Source organism: Thamnophis elegans, chromosome 11, assembly GCF_009769535.1.
Source record: "Thamnophis elegans isolate rThaEle1 chromosome 11, rThaEle1.pri, whole genome shotgun sequence".
In the NCBI taxonomy this organism is placed as follows: Eukaryota; Metazoa; Chordata; class Lepidosauria; order Squamata; family Colubridae; genus Thamnophis; species Thamnophis elegans.
The window spans coordinates 2,680,161-2,690,119 of record NC_045551.1 but is presented as its reverse complement, the minus strand read 5'-3'; positions in this window follow the sequence as shown (position 1 = coordinate 2,690,119).

The window sequence follows — 9,959 nt, the reverse complement described above, 5'->3', positions numbered from 1 at the left end:
GTCTGGGTCCTCATTTCACCCACCTCGGAAGGATGGAAGGCTGAGTCAACCTTGAGCCAGTGAGATTTCAACCGCTGAACTGCAGATAGCAGTCAGCTGAAGTGGCCTGCAGTACTGCACCCTAACCACTGCGCCATCTCGGCTCTAGAAGGCAAAGTATGAGGGTAAAAGTTTGTTCTCTGAGCTTGGATTAGTTTCTGAGCATTTTGTTTACCAGACTTGGTAACATCTTCAGCAGATGTTTAGAGAAGGGGTCACCAACTCCCAATCCATGGACCGGCACCAGTCCACGCTATGCCGAAAACCAGGCCATGCAAATAACTGAAATCTATGAAATGCAGGCAGCCTGTGAAACCACACACCCTCCAGTCCGCAGAAAAATATATCTCCATGGAACAGGTCTCTGGTACCCGAAAAGGTTGCGGGCCACTGGTTGTGGTTGTGTCAGTGTTCCTCTGTTTATAAAGGCTTTGTACGGTCAGTAGGTCTTGTGATGGTGAGCTCAGGTATTTCCTTCATTTATAGTGACCAAGTTGAAGTTATACCCTACAAAGAATTAAAAAGGTAGAATGAAAATTACATTAGTTTGAAGGAGCTAAGGGCCACGTTTTTAATCTGTGTAAGTAAGAAAGGCGCTGCTAGAACAGATGATGATCACAAAGCGTGGCATTAAACTTGCTGTCACCAACATTCTTAATGAGTATAACAATAGTAATAATCATGGCATGAAATGAAACCTGGATTCATAAATTGTTATAATCCATGCATTATTTAATCCATGATCTGTTGGAAAAGCCTTAATTGGATGGGTACCTAAAACATGCCAAGCCAAAGCCAACCAGCCACATTATTGCTTAATATGATGAAGTTGCTACAATTATATTGTTGACAGATCTGGGTGATATTCTTGAAAATACAAATAGAGAAATAAAGTTTTTGATTATATAATGGAGAGTTGGGTTTGCACATCACATTGTTAGCTTTCTCCCCTCGAGATGTATGGGCTTCTGAGAATTCCAGGAGTTGAAGTCCAACTTCATGCACAATTATAGGCCTAGTTTATGCACTGCAATTAGTCCGAATGCAGGATTTATGAGAACAAGTCCAACATGTAAATATATTTTGGGGTCCTGTGCATTTCAGCGTTGAAAGACGGTGAGGTTGGAAGTAGGATAAGTCATTTTAGCAGAATGTAGAGGAGAAGGAATGAAAGACACTTACTTTGATTTGAATATATTTTACATATATTTTCTCTTAGGTCTTCCATTTCGTTTCTCTGCTGTACTCTTTGAGCTGAACCTGAGTTACATTGGCCTATCTGAATAAAAAAAATTAATTAGAAAGCAGAAAATTAAGGAGCCCAGAAGTTATTCTTCCTTCCTTCTCTTTTATTTTTTCAGATTTCCTTTTAGTGCTTTCAGCAACTAAAAAGCATGGCACCTTGTATGCTAGTTGTAAATATTTGTGAAAATCTACTTGAATTGGATACGCATTAAATTAGTTTCTTGCTAAATACCTGTGTGTATAAATATAGGTGTCAAATATAAAGAGTGTTACAATCCACCAATGGGAAGAACCCTTTTTTTAAGTAATACGTTTTCAGGGATGATACTGAGATACTTTTCTCATAATAAGGCTGATCTTTTTCTAAGTAAAACTTAGACATTATAGATAGGAAAAGTGATACTAATAGGTACATAGGTATATGAACATATTTATATGTGAACATACATATACAGGTAGTCCTCAACTTAAAACAGTTCATTTAGTGGACATTAAAACTTACAAGGCCACTGAAAAACATATGACCATTTGTCATACTTATGACTGATGCAGCACCCCTATGGTCGTGTGATAAAAATTCAAACACTTGGCAACTGATTCATATTTATGACGGTCGCAAGTGTCCCGGGATCACATGATCCCCCTTTGCAACCTTCTGACAAACAAAGTCATTGGGAAAGCCGGATTCACCAGATTCACTTAACAACTGCAGTGATTCACGCAAAAAAAAAATATGTCGTAAAATGAGATAAACTCATTTAACAAATTTCTCACTTAGCAACACAAATTTCGGGCACAATTGTAGTCATACATTGAGGACTACCTGCATATAAAATAATGAAGGTGGGATATGAAAAACCTGCATACTTATATATGTATTGGAAATACTGCACATATATTAAAAATAGCTATGACAGAAAGTTTAGCAATTACAATGGATTGTATTACTATTTTAATTGGCACACCTATTAAGTGTGATAGTTCTCATTATATTATTACATACTGCATTTTAAAATGTTTCAACCTAACATCAATACAGTTTATTTTCCCTTAGTTGTTAAGGTGATACTAATAATTATGTATTTATATACTTAGCAGTTAAGGGGATTTGTGAGACCCAACGGTTATTCTTATTGTTCCCCAGAAACGTTTCATAGGAGTATGTCCTGATATATATGATTTATGTGTGTGTGTCTGTGTGTGTGTGTCTGTCTGTGTATTGTATTGTATTGTATTGTTTTGTATTGTATTGTATTGTATTATATTAATTATGTTATGTTATGTTATGTTATGTTATGTTATGTTATGTTATGTTATGTTATGTTATGTTATGTTATGTTATGTTATGTTATGTTATTATATTATATTATATTATATTATATTATATTATATTATATTATTATATTATATTAATTATGTTGTGTTATGTTATGTTATGTTATGTTATGATATGATATGATATGATATGATATGATATGATATGATATGATATGATATTATATTATATTATATTATATTATATTATATTATATTATATTATATTATATTATATTATATTATATTATATTATATTATTATATTATATTCTATTATATTATATTATTAATTATATTCAGTCAAACTAAAACTATATGCAGAAGAAAACAATATATTTAAAAAACTTACTCTGGGACAGGCAGTATGTAGCGAACTGCTTTGATCTCTTTAGCAAACAGAGTTACTTAAGAATTATAACCTCAGGTAATTTTGGAATTCTGCACATCTGTTGACTTTTTGCTTCTCCTGCTAATTAGTAAAAGTTCTAAACTTCTAATGGTTACATGCATTTTTACTTGGACGTTTCATGTTTCTTTTAGAAGTTAGAATGAAAACATATACATAATATACTCTGTGTAGACACTTATACTGACAGTGAGGTCAAAGGTAGAGGTTAAGGCATATGACTAAATACCACTGGCAAGGGAAGACTGGTTGGGGTACCAAATTAAATAAATGCTGGGCCCCTAATCTTCTGAATCGCCTGATCTGCTCTTTAGCGGGAACAAAAGCAGTGCAAAGTTATTAGAGTTACAGAGTGACGATCAATTGGGTTAAAAGAACTTTCTATAATGGCAAGAACTTTCCCAAGCAGGAGGATATTTCCCTTTAACTAACTCCTTCCAACAATGTAGGTAAATGGAATTCAATAGAAATTGAATAAACAAACAGATAGACGTTGCATCCATCCTATCAAATGATATTGAATCTTCTCCAGCAGAGCAAGAAAAAAGACCCAAAGGGATATTGTCAGATGAAACAAGGCATGAATGAGGAGGAGAGAAAGTATTGAAAAGATCAAATGTAGGTGTAAGTGCTGAATAGATCAGGAATGGATGCTGGTAGAATATGTCTAACTGGGAACAGGAGAGGGGAGAAAGTGGGCCTGATTTCGGTAGGTCAGAATTATGGTTTTTTTATTAGCAATAGCAATAGCAGTAGACTTATATACCGCTTCATAGGGCTTTCAGCCCTCTCTAAGCGGTTTACAGAGAGTCAGCATATCGCCCCCAACAATCTGGGTCCTCATTTTACCCACCTCAGAAGGATGGAAGGCTGAGTCAACCCTGAGCCGGTGGGATTTGAACCGCTGAACTGCTGATCTAGCAGTAGCTTGCAGTGCTGCATTTAACCACTGCGCCACCTTGGCTCTTGGTTTGTGTCAGGCTTGTCCCGACTTGGATATTTAGGGGGGGGGGAAGACCCTCAACCCATTCTTTGAAATGAAAGTTTCTTTTTACTAAAGCAGTTACAACATAAGCAGATCAGAATTTTCCCCTGCAAAGTTTGCATTTTCCTCTTTCCCTGGCCCTCCCCTCTTGCCCCATCAGTGCCCAATAACATTCAGTTTCGATGTTTCGGGGGGTGGCTTTGAAATTTGGCACCTCTTTGGTATAATTTTGCATTCTGTTCTCAGGCTTTGTCCTTGATTGGCCAGTTTATTCCAGATTTACATCTCTGGTTCCTGTCACCTTGTCATTTCTCCCCCCCCCCCAAAACACACAAACACATACCTTTCCTGCTTATTCCCATGCTCATTCCTTACATCCCCAATTGCTTCCCTTCTCCCTTGCATTTTATGGCAGGATGCTAACAAAGCAAACCATGCTGATTGATTTGGTTGATCCAAAATGAACTGGCAGAGTCCACAGATTGCATTGTTTCCTTCCAATTTTCTTTTCCCCGTTTTTGTGTATGCTCCTATGTTATAACAAACGATGACATTATGTTGAAATGGGTACAAGCATGTCAGTGATGGGTTTCAAAATTTTTTGGAACCTACTCTGTGGGTGTGGCCTCCTTTGTGGGAGTGGCTTGCCACCCATGTGACCTGGTGGGAGTGGCTTGCTGGCCATGTGTTCTCTCTCTCTCTCTCTCTCTCTCTCTCTCTCTCTCTCTCTCCTTCCTTTTGTCTCTCTGTCCCTTTTTTCTTTTTTCTTTCATCTCTCTCTCACTTTTTCTTTCTTTTTTTCTTTCTTTCTTTCTGCCTTTCTTTCTCTGTGAGTGTGTGTGTGTGTGTGTGTGGCTCTTTGCCCCTCCCTCCCTCCCTCCCTCCCTCTGTGTCTCTCTATGTGATTCTCTCTCTGTGTCTGTCTGTCTGTCTGTCTGTCTGTCTGTCTGCCTGCCTGCCTGCCTGCCTGCCTGCCTGCCTGCCTGTCTCCATCCATCCATCCATCCATCCATCCATCCATCCATCCATCCATCCATCTATCTATCTATCTATCTATCTATCTATCTATCTATCTATCTATCTATCTATCTATCTATCTATCTATCTCTATCTCTCTCCTCCAGTGGTGGGTTTCAAAAAATTTTGGAACCTCTTCTGTAGGTGTGGCCTGCTTTCCGGGTCCACTGGTGGAACCTCTTCTAACCGGTTCGGTAGATTTGACGAACCGGTGCTACCGAATAGGTGCGAACTGGTAGGAACCCACCTCTGAAGCATGTCCGATTGGACAATTACCTGACCAGTAGACATTTTTAAAATAAAAGAAAAAAGTATTGCTTTTCTTCTTGCTTCTGCTAAATTACTCTTAATTCTCCAAGTTGAAGACCAAATCATTTTTTTTAAGATTCCAGTTTGGACAACATCACATCTGAAGATGATGTTCTACCAGAGTGGCCATGAGTAATGGAACATAGTATAGAGTGGATTCCCATGAGAGTCAGTGTGTGTGTGTATTCTAGACAAATGAGAGATAATTCAGTCCAGATATTATATGTGGGAGAAAGAAAGTGAAGACATCCCCTCAACTGGTGGCTGCATTGTAGATGCAGATAGGAGACTCCTAAATCGAGCAAGATTTTGCCTGTAGGTGTGAAACAATAATAAACTCAGCTTGGAAGGATTACTACTTATCATTCTTGGTAACCTCTTGATAATGAGGTTTTAATTCTTTCTTTTCTAAAAAGAAGACTTTTTAAAAAATATATATATTTTCCCATTTCAATATACCTTTAAGAAATGCCTTTTTCTTGTGCCTTATCTATTTCATGTATGTTCCAACATTAACTGGTACTCCATTGGCTTTGTATCAGTAGAGAGACCAATTAAATTGATATTTGTCATTCGTTCTGGAGTTTCCTTCTGATACGCTCCCAAATATACCCACTTATAAAATCATCATGTAATAACTAATAAATAAAGAAAATCTAACACTTCGCTTTTCCCATTAAAAAAACTTATTTATTATTTATTTAGATTTCATACATCTTAACTGCCTCTCTTACTCTTTTTATCAGTGAACATGTAATAAGTTAAATTGAGCAGGTATATCTCTAGGTAAAATTTATTCATCCTGTAGTAACATTCCTCTTTTTTTTTTCATTTATCTTTTGTCTTTAAACCCAAAGGAACGTTTTTCTCTCTCTATTTACAACTGTATTTATCTGGGATAAAACAGAAGAAACATTTAGAGTTACAAGTTAAAAAAAAAGTTACCCTGGGATAAATATTTCTAAATATTTAAAAGAATTCAAGATTAAATTATTTCAAATGTCCATAGAAATATTAAAACATATACAAAGTGTATAGGACTTGCTCCAATTAACTGAAGAACCCAATAAATTATCCTACGCTATCACATTGCTACAGAAAATACTTAGCTACAATAACTATCAATAACATATAATTTGGTTTTCCAAATAAGTGGTTATGCTGTTTCAGCCAGTTTTATATCTAAAATGTACTCTATCTAATAAAGCAGATAATATAACATTACACATGAGAGATAACCCTGAGAGGTTTTGTGTGATATCTTCATGGATGAAGAGATAATTCCATTTGTACCAAACATAGTGGAAAGAGCAGAATATTATATTTGATCCAGTTAAGAAAAATCAGAGGAAATCCATATTCAAGCAAAACTTGTTTCACAATTGTTCACTGTGCTAAAATACCCAGCCAATCACTACCACTGATTGATTTTTTTTCTGAATGTATAGGCAAAATATCAATTCATTATGCCAGATGAGATAAGTTGTTATCACATTTAAAGAAAACAGGCATAAAAATAATATATCCTATTTAGAAAGTAAATGTAAACCACAACAACAAAATAATATATAAACAGAAACTTATCAACAGTATCAGATTTCTGATTTGGATTATTAAGCGAAGGTTTTATCTTGTGGTTTGAATATCATGGAGTAGAACACTCAGGCCTTTCATATCCTTTAAGGCAATGCTGTAGCTTTATATCTATCCCCCCCCCTCTCCATATAGTCCCTTTTTCAATCCTGTAATCCATAGATAGATAGATAGATAGATAGATAGATAGATAGATAGATAGATAGATAGATAGATAGATAGATAGATAGATAGATAGATAGATAGATAGGTCTGTCCATCCATCCATCCATCCATCCATCCATCCATCCATCCATCCATCTATCTATCTATCTATCTATCTATCTATCTATCTATCTATCCAAAACCAAGGAAGAAAGATCATGGCAGTGGGCAAAGGAGAAATCTTTCCTATGGTTTCTAACAAATAGGTAGTGAGCTGGAATAATTAGGCATTTAGGTGTTGATGACGGAAAAACTAGATCTTTTCTAAATCTACCAAGTAGTTGGTATCCTTTATACCCTGCTTCAAGATTTGCTTTACCTGATCGTATTCCATTTCAAGAACCAAAGGAGGGGAAGAAATCCAGATATAGGACTGTTTAGATCTTATAACTTTAATCCAAATAAATTGAGAGTCATCCTGGAGAATTAATGGTACTAAACCTCTAGGATTAAGTTAAGCTTTAATCAAAGATTTATTGAAGTGTGACACACTCTTGCCTCAACTTTTATCATGCCTGTCTCCAGCCACAGATCAGTATATGAGACATGGGAGGCAATATTTAACAATTCACAAAGATGTTCATATGCTGTTTTGGCAATTTTAAAAAAATCTTGTTAGAATTTCCTCATTATTTTGTTCTTGTATTTTCATTTCGACTCCGTAGAGGTGCTTTCTTTTGCAGTTGTGTTGAGGTTGATTTCACTTTCCCCCTTTACATTATTTTATTTAAAAGAACATAAAAAAGAGGAAAAAATGATACAGGAAAAAAATAAATGGAGCAAAGCAGAATAGGAAGAAAAAGGGATGTCTTAAAATGGTACCTAGATTGCTAATTAGATTGAAATGTAAATTAACCATCTTGTCTGTCATCCATATATCCTTTCAGTAGCAAACATATATTTATACATATACTTTAAAGTTGACTCAGTCAAGTGAGCTTTGATAAGTGGTGATATTATTATGTGGTTAATCTTTGGTGAGATTCACAGCGTTTGGGGCTGGTTGGTAGCTCAACAGCTCGCGTCCTAACCAAGGACCTAGGAACTGTTAAGGTAACGTCGGAGGATATAAGCTGTTCCAAGTAGGATGGTTTTTTGTAGAATCAGCATGTTCAAGTCCAATAAATTTAGAATTTCCAAATAGCGAGGTAGCCCTTTGCGTATTGCTCCAAGGGCTCCAATTATAATCGGGACAACAGACAATTTCTTTTTCCACAGTCGCTCAACTTCAATTTGGAAGTCCTGGTACTTTGTGATTTTTTTCTTGCTGTTTATCTTTAATTCGTGCATCTCCAGGTATTGCAATGTCAATGAACATACTTTTTTTCTTTTCAACTATTGTTATGTCGGGTGTGTTGTGGGCCAAGTGCCTGTCAGTCTGGATTCTGAAGTCCCACAAGATCTTGACTTTTTCATTCTCTAAAACCTTCTGCACCTGATGTTCCCAGTGGTTTTTGCTGTACTCAAATCCAAACTTTTGGATTTATTTGGTTAATCTTTGGTGAGATTTACAGCCTTTGCAGCTGTTTGGGAGCTCAATAGCTCGAGTCCTAACCAAGGACCTAGGAACTGTTAAGGTAACGTTGGAGGATATAAGCTGTTCCAAGTAGGGCAGCTTTTTTTAGAATCAGAATGTTCAAGTCCAATAAATTTAGAATTTCCAAATAGTGAGGTAGCTCTTTAGGTATTGCTCTAAGGGCTCCAATTACAATTGGGACAACAAAAGATTTATTTTTCCACCTTCGCTCAACTTCAATTTCAAGTCCTGGTACTTTGTGATTTTTTTCTTGCTGCTTATCTTCAATTTGTGCATCACCAGGTATTGCAGTGTCAATGAACCAAACACCATCATCATTATCATCATCATCATCATCATCATCATCATCATCATCATCATCAATCTGTTTAACTAAATTTTATCCTACAATATTGTGTTTAGTTGTCTTGAGCACTATGTTTAGATGAGTTGAAGCATGTCAGTTTAATTAATACATTATAATTATAATTAAGTAATTATAATAAATTACAATTTATTAATGGAGAGTGGTGAAGTAGAGGTGATTCCAAAGGGCCCACATGATGGTGCTCTCTTAAAGTTCAGCGTAGTTGCAATGTAGTGTGCACATTAGCTTCACAGCAAGATTTCAAATGAGAAACTTATCTAGGGTTATGGGAAGCTGTATTGCTGTGCTGGTTTCAATATGGGGCTTATACACTGTTCAAACTGAAGTCTATTGAGGAAACAGAGTTTATTTGAGACTAAAAGATAACTTTTACTTGTTGCATTTTAAGAGAGCGCCATCAAGTGGGCCATTTTCAACCCTGGAAACTGACAACCTTTCCTCTACTACACCTCTCTGCATTATAAATACGTGATAATTTATTACATTTACAATTCCCAAAGACTAGTGAATTTCTGTAAGCCTGAGACAAATCAGCCATCTACAAGCACATAGACATAAATAACACCTATATACTATTCAAAAGAGACAATCAACAAGACAAAGGACAGCTCCTCACCAGCAATCAATACCCAGATGAGCGGAAATTAACACCAAGATTAACTTTAGACCAACAATCAAGAAGCAAAAAATGTTCCAATCAAGGAACTGCAAAACAAATTAACAGTGAACAACAGCGAACAACACCATTCCTACCAACACTGACAGGGCAATGAGTATATACAATGAGAGCCAACTCCACTGCTTTCTGTCACTGATTACGTTATCTAGTTTGGTAATGAAATGTCTGCAAGAAAGCAACCAAGCTCAGAGAGCATTAAAGATCCCACAGTTTAACCGTGAACTGTAAATATTTTTTTATCTATCAGAACTTTTTCTTCTCT